This window comes from Halichoerus grypus, chromosome 10 (genome assembly GCF_964656455.1).
Source record: "Halichoerus grypus chromosome 10, mHalGry1.hap1.1, whole genome shotgun sequence".
Classification (NCBI taxonomy): domain Eukaryota; kingdom Metazoa; phylum Chordata; class Mammalia; order Carnivora; family Phocidae; genus Halichoerus; species Halichoerus grypus.
Genome location: NC_135721.1, coordinates 125037011 through 125050066, shown reverse-complemented (window position 1 = coordinate 125050066; position 13056 = coordinate 125037011). Strand labels below are relative to the sequence as shown.

Genomic DNA, 13056 nt, shown 5'->3' with positions numbered 1-13056 from the left:
ACTTGGCAGACTCATCAACCACCAATCCCCTACACCCACATATTTCTCACACTCCATGCTTCTGAGGTTTATATATATATATATGAATATATATATATATTAGTCTTTCTAGGCTTTATTCCTAGAACAAGGACTGTACCTTTTATGTCTTTTTTTTTTTAAAGATTTTATTTATTTATTTGAGAGAGAGAATGAGAAAGAGAGAGAGAGCACACGAGAGGGGGGAGGGTCAGAAGGAGAAGCAGACTCCCCGCTGAGCAGGAAGCCAGATGCGGGACTCGATCCTGAGACTCCAGGATCATGACCTGAGCCAAAGGCAGTCGCTTAACCAACTGAGCCACCCAGGCGCCCCCTTTTATGTCTTTCTATAGGAAGCCTTCAGCTCGAGGGTCTGGCATTTTACCTGCCAGTAAAGAGGCATTCTTTTAAGAGTCTTCCGCCATCCACCTGGGGTACTAGCGTGAATTATTTTATTTCAGCATCTTGAAATCCCATCGGTGTTGGTACGATCGTTCTCACTTTATTATAAATTTCAAACATTATTTTTCTAAGATCACATGGCCAGACAGTTGTGGTCCTGATGGGCTATATCCCAAAGTTGTTGGAGGGCTTGGCAGTTGCCACAAAACGCTCATTATAAATACAGAAAGGCAGAAACTGTGACAAGCTGCTTAGCATTAACAAATTTTAGGGGCTTGGGTAGGTACTTAACCTTGGTGTATCTCTGTTTTCTCCTCTTTAAAATGAAGGCATTGGGCTCTTTCACATTTTTTTCGTTATCATAAGCATGATGCAAACGTGTCTGTGATTCTGCAGGTGTAACCTGAGACTACAGGGAAAAAAGATTTTCTTTTGGGTCTGACTTTTTTTTTAAATAATCGACATTTTTATTGAGATAATTGTAGATTCACATGCCATTGTAAGAAATAACAGAGATTCCATATACCATTTACCCAGTTTACCCAATGGTAACATCTTGCAAAATGATAATATAGTATCAAAACCAGGATATTAACATTGATAAAATTCTCCATTCTTTTTCACATTCCCCTAGTGTGCTTCCTGTGTGTGTGTGTGTGTGTGTGTGTGTGTGTGTGTGTTCTGTACAACGTTGTTATATGTGCGGGCTTGTGTATCCACCACCACAGTCATGTTATAGACATCAGCCGCTGGTCTACATGATGGCCATAAATTCTGAATACAGGTAAATATATACATACATATACAATGATTTATTGATGTTACAATACATGATACACCCAGTGGCTTCTGTGATATATTTAAATTCTTATTCCTCATTAGCAACGTGTGGTTCTGTGTACTTTGCAAAACTGCACTGAACATGGGCCATTGACCTGGCATTTTCAATAGTCCCTCTACTTGTATATGGGATGCATACTTCAGATGATTTTTGTCCCTGACTTTCACAAGATAACCCATGCCTTGACCATCCCTCAGAAGAAGTAATCAGAGTGTCAGATCTGGAGAATGTGCAGCCAATTCCACATGGCTATATTGTCCAACCCAGCTTTGGAAATTAATCCAACCAGTTTCTCCCCATTCTGGCATAAAGGGGTAGCACATGGTCCTGTTAGGCTCACGTTGAGTGACCTCCCTCTATCTTGTCAAATGTAGGCATTAACTGATTATGTAGCATGGTCACAAGCCAAATATTTATCCATGTTTCCCAACCTTCTGGCTACCTGTAAATTTGTAATTGGTTTGTCTTCCTCACTAGAATGTATACTCCATGAGGGAGTAGAATTTTTCTGTCTTGTCCACTGATGGGTATATCCTCAGCAGCTAGGAACGTGTATACCTGAAAGAAATAGGCTCTCAATTTTTAAATGCATGATTTAAATATGGGAACTGAGGAAGGAAGGGGATGAAGAGGAAATGACCAGATGCTGGAGTTGGAAACATTGAAAAATTGAAGTTGATTCTTAGAATTCTACCCACCAACCTGGAAGGATACTTCTCTATAGTTCTTCCCCATCTCATACTATGATCTTGGTCCTGGTGCTTGGAAGGAAGAGCAAAAACTACTTGATGTTACTTTTTTTTTTTCTTTTCAGAATATATATATAGGTTAGGTGACATGGTGTAGGTTCCCAGTTCTTTGTAACAAAACTAGAATCTGAATCCATTCTTCCTAAAGCTCTGGTGAACTCTTCCCACTAGAGCAATTTTTTTTTTTTAGATTTTATTTATTTATTTGACAGAGAGAGAGCAAGAGAGCACAAGCAGGAGGAGTAGCCAAGGGAAAGGAAGAAGCTGGCTCCCCGCTGAGCAGGGAGACCGATGTGGGGCTGGATCCCAGGACCCTGGGATCATGACCAAAGCCAAAGGCAGATGCTTAACTGACTGAGCCACCCAAGTGCTCCTAGAGCAATTTAAAAAATATATTTTATTTATTTATTTGAGAGAGAGAGAGACAGAGCACAAGTGGGGGGAGGGGCAAAGGGAGAGGGACAAGCAGACTCCCCGCTGAGCGTGGATCCAGAATCTGGCAGATCCCAGGACCCTGAGATCATGACCTGAGCCACCCAGGCACCCCTAGGAATTTTCTTCAATAGTTTTAATCCCAGAAACAGAGTTCACATCATTTATTTATGTCTACTTGGATTGGGTGTACAGTTTTCCACACAATCTTTTTATCATTTACCATATTGCCTCTATTCCTAAAAAGTTTTCATGATCTAATTTATTATCTTCAATGAATAACCTCAAAAAATTATTTTTCTGATTACGGTATTCTTCGCTTCCTACTGTCAATATAGGGAAGATGATAAAGACAAAGCTTTGGCTTATTTCAAATCTTAGGCTGAATCTTCTCATTTTTATGGTGGATATTTCAAAGAACCAGGGTCAAAGGAAGATAGAAAATACATCTGTAATCATATAAATGCTGTTTCCTTGCTGAGTATGTTCTTAAATTTCCTACATGAGTTTTATATTCTAGGATTTTTCAGTATGAATTCTGATGAACAAGAGTTGAGGATTCAGTATGGAAAGCTATTTAGCTATAGACAGAGTCTCTCTGGATGAATTCTCTGGTGTTTAGTAAAGATGTGGCACCTAGAGACCTTTGCAGTATTATCATGATTTTAGAAATTCTGTTTCCTATGAATTTTCTGACGTTGAACAAGGTATGACCTTCTTTTAAATGCTTTTTTACACTGAATACAAAGGGTTTCCCTTCTCAGTGAGTTCTTTTATGGCTGCTGAAATTAGATGTAGTTCTGAAGGTCTTGTCACACTGGCTACATTCCTCTGGCTTTTCTCCAGTATGAGTCCTTTCATGCTGGGTAAGATCATAGCTAAAATCATGTCCACACACTCGACAATGAAAAAGTTTCTCTCCAGTGTGATTTTTTTTAATGCCATCTCAGGACTTCTTGACTAAAGATCTTTTCACATAGATTGTTTGAAGGGTTTCTCTCCACTATGAGTCCTCTGATGTCTATTAGATTGTGAGTAAAACTTAAAGCATTTTTCACATTTATCACATTTGTTTAGTGTTGGTTCAGTAGGACTTGCCCGGTGTTCAATAAGCTTTGAAACTTTGTCCGAGGTATCTATACATTTATTGCATTCAAAGTGTTGCCCTGGGGTATGAATTCTCTTATGTCATTTCAAGGTCACCTGTTGGCTAAAGGCCCTTCTATATTCATCACATGGAAAGGCTTTTTCTCCGGTGTGAACTCTCTGATGTTCAATAAGAAGGGAGTAAAATAGAAAGGCCTTGTTACATGCATCCCATTTGTGTAGTTTGGGTCCTGTGTGCTTTTTCTGATGTTGTATAAACTTTGAAGCTCTGGCAAAAAGTATTTCCACAATCATGACCTTCAGAGAGTTGCTCGAATGCATGGACGTTTTGATGAATAGAAAACAATGAACAATACCTAAAAGGCCTTCGAGTATGCATCCTATTTGTGTGGTTTCTCTACTGTATGAATTTTCTTATGTTGAGTAAAGGGTGAGAAAGGACTGAATTTCATTCCACAGTCCTCACACTCATGGTTCTGCATTCCAGTGAAAGTCTTTGCTGTGCAGTCAAGTGTGAGCTCTGTCTGAAGGCACTCTAGCATTCATTAAGTTCAGGAGAAGAATCCAGAGTTGGCTGGCAGGCTGATGGGGAGACAATAAGAGAAGAAAAGAAGATTAGACCCTCACATCACAATATAAATCACAATGAGGGGTGTGTGTGTGTGTGTGTGTGTGTGTGTGTGTGTGTGTGTGTAGGATACAAGGAAACAGTGATTGCAGGTTCGGAAGTGGCAGTGTGTGGGGGTGATTCAGAGCGAGTGGTGCAACTATGCATTTTGAAGGTCTCATTTAAAAGCAGCACCAATATTTAATAAAAAGGCACAGACATTATTCTTTAAACTTTCAAGTTTTTTTTCTGTAAGTATTACCTATTAAAAATTTTATACTCCAGGGACGCCTGGGTGGCTCAGTCGGTTGAGCATCTGCCTTTGGCTCAGGTCATGATCTCAGGGTTCTGGGATCAAGTTCCACTTTAGGCTCCTTGCTCAGCAGGGAGCCTGCTTCTCCCTCTGCCTGCCGCTCCCCCTGCTTGTGCTCTCTCTCTCTCTGACAAATAAATAAATAAAATCTTAAAATTTAAAAAAAAGAAAGAAATTTTACACTCCAAAAACTTATTTATTTTTTATTTATGAGAGAGTGGGGGAGGGGCAGAGGGAGAGAGAGAATCCTCAAGCAGACTCCCCACTGCATGCAGAGCCCGATGCAGGCCTCCATCCAGGACCCTGAGATCATGACCTGAGCTGAAATCAAGAGTCAGATGCCTAACTGAGCCACCCAGGTGCCCCTACACTCAAAAAATTTTACGCTTAATAGACAAAGTGTTAATTGGGATTTTACTCTCAAGTTTTTTGTTTAGCCACAGATTTTAATGATTTGATACATGATTAAATATAAATATAGTACATTGATTTTAATGTTACTTCAACCCTAACAATCAGAGTGCCATACTAGACTTACCCATTGATTTACTACCTGGAATTCACATTGTGTCCATTTGTTAATATAAAGAGTGATCCACTAACTTGTATGTAGGTCTTTGTGGACTTAATCACCAGTATACTATATTTAAAGTTCCAGAATTAGACTTGTTCAAAGAGGAATCTCAATTGTATATTTGCCACATATTAAAGCACAAAACTCAAGTTCTGGTCCGTTTGCACTCTAAACTCTAATATAGGTATATATCATTGCTATCATGATTTTTCCAACCTCAGGTTCTACCAGTATTTTATATTTTTGCCAATCAGATACAAAGTTTTTTTTTAAGATATTATTTATTTGTCAGAGAGAGAGAGAGCACAGGCGGGGGGGCGGCAGGCAGAGGGAGAAGCAGGACCCTGGGATCATGATCTGAGCTAAAGGCAGACACCTAACCAACTGAGCCACTCAGGCATCCAGATACAAAGTTTTATCGCTGATTTTTTTATTTGGATTTATTCAATTGCTAGAAAAACATTTGGTTTTTGCTTCCTGAAATAAAACAAAATAAATTAGAAAAATATGAGGTAGTAAATATGAGACTTTCTACTACCTACAAAAAGTGTAATTAGCATAGCATCCTGTTACTTGTCTGCACCCGAACCGTGGGTAATGCTACTCTTTCTCAAAATGATGGATAAGCGGGGAGTGCCTGGGTGGCTCAGTCAGTTAAGTGTCTGCCTTCAGCTCGGGTCATGATCCCAGGGTCCTGGGATCGAGCCCTGCATTGGGCTCCCTGCTCAGCAGGGGAGCCTGCTTCTCCCTCTCCCTCTGCTGCTCCCCCTGCTTGTGCTCTCTCACTCTCTGTCAAATAAATAAAGAAAATCTTTGAAAAAAATGATGGATAAGATATTGCTAACTTGAAGCAGGATCAGGAAGTAATTTAAAAAATAAAGAACTATTGGGAATGAATACAGTCAATGGGATAAATGAAATAATACAAGCAAAGACAAAATAGTTAAGTCACAAGTCCATGAGGAATTTAGAAAAATCCAGATTGGAATTTTTTGTTTTTAAAGATTTTATTTATTTATTTAACAGAGAGAGACACAGCAAGAGAGGGAACACAAGCAAGGGAAGTGGGAGAGGGAGAGGCAGGCTTCCCACCGAGCAGGGAGCCCAATGCAGGGCTCGATCCCAGGACCCTGGGGTCACGACCCAAGCCAAAGGCAGACACCCAATGACTGAGCCACCCTGGCGCCCCTGGATTTAAAAGAATATTAAAATTAAGGCAAATATAAAATAAAGAAATACTGTTATTTACTAACTAGAAGCCTCAGAATAGAAGAAAAAAATTAAATGCACAGGAGAAAAATAATCTAGCATATCGGAATCCCAGAAATAATGAGTCTTGCTGAACAGGCTTGGTCTCTTTCCTTCAGCACTTTGAAAGTATCATCCTGCTGCCTCTGCCCTCCACTATTTTTGAAAAGTCAGCTGCGTTTTATACTGTTGTTCTCTTGTACATGATGGGTCATTTTTCTCTTGCTGATTTCAAGATTTTCCCTCTGGCTTTCAACAGTTTGATCCTGATGGATGTAGTTGTAGAAGTCTCTACTTTCCCTATGTGAAGTTTGTTGACCTTCTAGGATATGTAGATTACTGTTTTTCACCAAATTTGAGGTCTTTCTGGACAATATTTAAATACTTTTTCTTTCTCTTTCTCTCTCTCCTCTCCTTCTAAGACTTCTACTAGACATATATTGGTATGCTTGATGGCATTCCACAGGTCTTTGATGCTCTGTTCATTTTTATTCATTCTTGTTCTTTCTCTTCTTCAGATTGGGTAATTTCTAGTTTGCTAGAAATTCAAGTTTGCTTTCTGCCAAATTCTCTTCTGTGAGTTCAGATCTGCTGTGGAGCCCCTCTAGTGAAATACCCACTTCAGTCACGGTACTTCTAAACTCCAGAACTTCCAGTTTTCATAAATTCTATCTCTGTAGTGATATTCTTTCTTTGAATCATTGTCATACCGGCCATAGTTTCCTTTAGTTCTTTGAACATCTACCTACAAAAACTATTTTTGAAGTCTTTGTAAGTCCAGCATCTGAGTTTCAGAATTTCTGTTGGCTGCTTTTCTCAGTGTGGGCCACAATTTCTGGTTTCTTTACATGGCCTGTAATTTTTTTTCCCCCTTAAAAACAGGGTAATATTGCAGCAACTCTGGAATTCTGATTTCTACCACACGAGGGCATTATTGTTGTAGGTTTTGTTGTTTGGTGACTTGTCTGAACTAATTCTTTGGAGTCTGTCTCCCCTATGGTGTACAACCACTGTTGTCTCTGCTCATCATTTTATTGATTGATTGATTGATTTGAGAGAGAGAGAGTGAGTGAGTGGGGGGAGAGGCAGAGGGAGAGGGAGAGAGAGAATCTCATGCAGACTCCCCACTGAGTGTGGGGCCTAACAAGGGACTTGATCTCCTGACCCTGAGATCATGACCTGAGCCGAAATCAAGAGTTGGACACTTAACTGACTGAGCCACCCAGGAGCCCCCTGCTTGTCATTATAAACAATTATTCTTTTTTTTTTTTTAAGATTTTATTTATTTATTTGACAGAGAGACAGCAAGAGAGGGAACACAAGAAGGGGGAGTAAGAGAGGGAGAAGCAGGCTTCCTGCCTAGCAGAGATCCCGATGCGGGGCTCGATCCCAGGACCCCAGGATCATGACCTGAGCCGAAGGCAGACGCTTAACAACTGAACCACCCAGGCACCCCTATAAACAACTATTCTTGATTTCGTTCATAAACCTGGTTTCATTCCTGTTTCAGCATAGGTTGGTAGTTAGCCAATGATTGGTCAGACGTTGTGCTCAAACGTCTCCAGCCAGTAAGTCTTTTACCTTTTGCCAATGAACCTATGTGAGGGTTGGGTATTGAATTCAAAGTTCAGTCTGTTTACAAGTCTGTGTCTCCTGTGTCTGCACAAGGCCTCCCCTTTATCCAGGAAAGGGTAGATAGTCAAGGTCCCCTCCTCTCCTAAGCATGTGCACCCCCTTGCTCAGAATCCCAGATCACCAGGATACAGGAAACTTATCAAGGCTAACTATATCTATCTCCTTTCTTGGATTTCTGATTAAAGTCTTGGCTAGTTTGGCAGTTTGTTGCTGGCCCCAAGAAGGATCACAACCTTGACCTTCCTCAATGAGTTGTGCAGAAATGGCTACGGTTTTCAAAAAACTTCTAAGTTTCTGAATTAAGTCAATCCTGTCTAGCAGCAAAGTGTCTAGTTTTCTAGCTTGCCATGAGACTTCTGGCCTGACAGCTGGGATAAAACTCCAAGAATCTTGCTGTTCATTCCCATAGTTCAGTAGTTTCCTTGGAGAAATACTTCTCAGTTTCGTGGATGACCTTATTACCAGAGAAATGGTTGTTTCACAATTTTGTTCAGTTTTATCAGTGCTTTTGGGGAGAGGATTTGCTAAGCTTCTCATTCTGCCATTCTGTGTGTCCTATAAGGTAACTTAAGTGCCAAAGTACTGGGAGCCAACTAAATGAACGAGGGCATTGGTGTGTGCCTACAGTAAATTATCATGGGTATTGTCTGATAATGGTTAGATCTTAGTAAGTGTTCAGTTGATAATTTTAAGGTAAGAACTAAAGGGTAATTCAGTTCTCACAGGGTGGTAAGATTGGGGTAATTTCTTTTTTTTTTAAGGTTTTATTTATTTATTAGAGAGAGAGAATACACAAGCAGGGGTAAGGGGAGAGGCAGAGGGAGAAGCAGACTCCCTACTAAGCAGGGAGTCTGATTGGGGCTCAATCCCAGGACCCTGGGATCATGATCTGAGCCAAAGGCAGACACTTAATGGACTGAGCCACCCAGGCACCCCTGGGGTCATTTCTTATGTTTTATTTTCTAAAACTTCATAGATTGGCATTTGATTATGTATCAATTTATATTTTTTGAAAGCGTAATTCAAGGAAAGAGTATTTTCTTATATTTTACATGAGTGATCACAACTCAGGTTATGCTATCTTGAAATCAAGTTTATGCTTTGACTGTTGTAAATGGAAACTTATTAAGGTCACCTTCATGGAGCAGTTTTTAACCCAGGAAACTAAATACCTGGATGTTATTCGTGATGATTCCTATGAATGATTCTCAGAAATAGAGATTTTAAACTTACTTCTGGGCTTCCAGTTCACATTACACACTGATTACAGCCTACCTACATTTGATCTATTCCCTGTTCTTTGAATTTAATTATGACCCAAAGCAGAAATTATATCCCCCTGCCACATTCTCCCCTTAATTTTTAGGCATCAGCTAATGGACAGTGACTTCTTTCAAGATTCTATTATAAAACTTAAGAAGAAAATTATATTTTACTACATCTGAACTCTGCATTGAACTTACATTCTGTGTGATTTGAAATCCTGGTGGTTCCTACATTGATATTTAAGATCACAGCGTCTCTCCCCAGTTAGACATAAACTTCTTGATTATCTGAGGTTAGTTTTATAACCCAGTTTGCTTGTTGATTTACCACAAACATTTTTAAAAGGACTCTTCCATGATCATTTGTTAAAATCTCTGTAATACTTGCACTTTTTGAATTATTCTTTTACTCATTTTTGCTCAATGAAATTGGTTATCCAGTTCAACAATCCATGATCCATTGCACTGTTGTCTTAGTAAAATTAAAATATAAAAACAACAAAAATCAGCTTTAAAAAAAAAATCCATATCTGAATCTGAAAGAGAAAGCTAAGCTTTGAAGAAAGGCTACGATGGATATTGTGGACCATCACCCAGATCCCCCTTCAAGACTAAGACGCTTTTCCTCCAGCTGTTTGGAGTATTAGCTGCTTACGGCTCACAGACAAGTCATTCTTTGGACATTGCCCTTGCCTAAAGACCACTACCTGGCCCAAAGTTACACCCCTCCTGGATGCAGCCAGCAGACACATAAGGGCAGGGGTGCAAAGGTCCTACTCCTTTGCCTCAATTCAGAACAACTGAAGGGTCGTGTCAGCTCCAAAACTCCCTGTAGGATTGGATGAACCCTCTGTTGCAACAGCGTTGGAGTTCAGTCTCTCCCTTGACCCAATCCAGTTTCCCCTCGCCCTTCACAGTTGTTCCCAAAAGAATGCCAAAACTTGCTACATGCAAATCTCAGATAACAGATATATTTTCCTGACCTATGTCAAAGGTGTTTTAAAGGACATGCCTATAGACAGGCAAGAGTGTCTACCTCTTTAAGAAGAGAGATGTAGCAAGAGGGACTCTAGCACAATAATGATGGGTAAAAAGATCCATTTGCGTATTTTTTCCCCTATACTAAAGCCCACGCAAAGAGCTCATGTCTCCTCACCTCAGGGACCCAGGTTCCTCTGACCATTTGGGGTGTGGGTTGTGATGACTTCCACCTGCTCACTGTGTCAATTACCTGAGCATGGGGTATTTGTCCCTTCTCTCACCATCATCCAGGGATCACTGCCTCGCTTCAGAGAAGACCTCACTTCTGCTTTAAAAAGCCCTGCATAGAGGAAAAGAAAATGTTCTTCTCAATACTTTGAGTATCAGAGAATTTAGACCCAGTATTTGGCTCTACACACAGTGACTGTGGGTCCCAGTTTGCTTTAGTTACTCCAGTATCCTTTGTAACATTCCCTTTCACTTTCAAACTCCTCCTAGGATGGAGGATAAGTTATGTATTGACACTAAAGAAAGAGGAAGGCTCAGAGCAGTGTTCTTTCACAGTTCTGCCCACAAATCACCTTTTAAAAATAGTTCTCTAGCCCAATTTCGGCTCTGTGATCACATTTGCTCTGTTGCCTTTGAGAAAGACATGGAGATTTGAGGAGACGGGGATACATTCAGCTTGGGTGTCTATAGTATGAGTGTGCCCATCTCTTCTTTCAGAAAGCTCCCACAGATTATTTAGGAATAGGGAGCTGATATTTAGGTAAGCATTTCAAGAGTTCTATAGATATTTGTACAGTAGGAAGAAAAAGCTCAAAGTAGGCAGCTTATCAACGAATGGGAAAGATCTTACCCAAAGTGATCAGATGTTTGTAGTTTTCCCATATTACCTTCTTGTATAGCATCTAGATATCCCCACTGCTCCCGAGATAAGTCAATGAATACATCTCCAAATTTTATTGACTTCTGAAATAACAAATACTTTATGATCTCCAACTGCCCAAATAATCAAGTAGTCCTAGAAGAATTAGTCTTGGTCACTTGGGACGTAAAAAATGGAAGGTTGAGTATGAGCATAAACGTGGGTTGCAAGGTTGACTCAGAAGAAAGGGAAGACACAAATTAACAATATCAGGAATTAAATAGTAGCCATCACTGCAGACCCTCCAGACATCAAAGAAATAATAAGGGAATACTATGAACAACTCTGCACACGCACTTTGACAACTTAAAGGGACCGATTCCTCAAAAAGCATAAACTATTATAACCTACCCATATGAAATAGAAACAGAGAGCAGATTAGTGGTTGCCCAAGGCTAGGGATAGAGTGGAGATGGGCTGGGTGTGCCTATAAGGGAGTAGATGAGATTTTTACAATGATGCACTAGCTCTGTGTCCTGACTGCCATTGTGGTTATACTAATCTACACCTGTGACATAGGATGATTTACACACATTCTACCAATGTCAGTTTCCTAGTTTTTACATTGTACTATACTTACTACATAAGTTGTAGCCAACAGTAGAAACTGGGTGAAGGGTACAGAGAACCCCTCTATATTGTCTTTGTAACTCCCATAAATCTATAACTCAAAATCGAGGCTTAAAGAACATGTAGTTGGATGTGAAATAAAGACGTAAGAGTCTTGGAAGAATCTTGAGTCATCCACATCAGATTACTGGGTAGCACGTATGCCCCTAGCTTGTCAAGTTATGATGCAAACTGAACACTTTAGGGAGTGTTTTTGCCCTCGCAGAGTTTAAGGAAGATGAATTACTTATTTTCACTAAAAAATTAGGATTACAACAGGTAGTGCTAAATACTACGTTACATTGGCCAAGGGATGTCAAAAAGTGAGATCACGGTTTGTATAGGAGTGATGCCTTCAAAGAGGAGGTAAATTTGGGTTGTGTCATAAATGAAAAAGAAGCAGGATTCAACAGAGAAATTCCCAGAAATGCATCCTAAGATAAATATATAACAGTTAACTAGAAATATGTCCTTAGCAGTGTTTTATAATAGTGAAAAAAGTAGAAAATTGCCTACATTGAGGGATTGGTCAACTTATACCTATTTGGGGATGTACTACAAAGAAGCCATTAAAGTCAATAATTTATATATTATCAGTTGTATATTGTAATTTAATGACTTGTAGAATTTATGTTAAACTGATAATATATAAATTTTATGTAGTGTGACTTTGAAAAAACATATACAGGTTCCTAGGGAAAATTACAAACAGTATCGTCTGAGATGTGGCCGTATTGATAGATTTTCTTTGTAACCCATATTTTCAACTTTTCCACTGAATAGGTATGATTTTTTTCTTTAAAGCATTATTTTAATAGAAGCAGAAAAGTTGTCCAAGACTTTTGGGTTGACTGAGGAATGAATCCAGTTCTTGAGCCTGGAGTATCTGACATGATTGTGTTATGGGAAGGAAGTTACCTTGGAAATACATTTCTTTGGACATTCCTTTTGGTGCAGATAAAGTATTCAAGACTCACATTAGAATACTTAAAATTGTCAGACCAGAAAGATCACTAAATGGTTCGAGGACCCATGCAGAGGAACACAAAATAATGTAAAGAAGTCACAGTGTATATAGTAGGAGCTCATTATGATCAAGGACTAACTTTTCTCTATTAAATTTAATTTAGGGGGCACCTGGGTGGCTCAGTCGGTTAAGTGGCTGCCTTCGGCTCAGGTCATAATCCCAGGGTCCTGGGATCAAGCCCCGCATCGGGCTCCCTGTTCAGCAGAGAACCTGCTTCTCCCTTTCCCTCTGCCTGCCGCTCTTCCTACTTGTGCTATCTCCCTGTCAAATAAATAAATTTTTAAAAATCTTTAAAAAAAATTTAATTTAGAAACAATAGA

General features: G+C 39.6%; 1 long non-coding RNA gene across 1 annotated transcript; it reads right to left on the bottom strand.

The window, feature by feature from the left end:
* Positions 1-2201: 2201 nt before the first annotated feature.
* LOC144379295 (uncharacterized) lies at positions 2202-10499 on the bottom strand. The gene is made up of 2 exons (XR_013442073.1): positions 10423-10499; positions 2202-4131 (listed from the first exon to the last, which is right to left on the bottom strand). It is a non-coding gene; the product is annotated as an uncharacterized LOC144379295 (long non-coding RNA).
* Positions 10500-13056: the final 2557 nt, after the last annotated feature.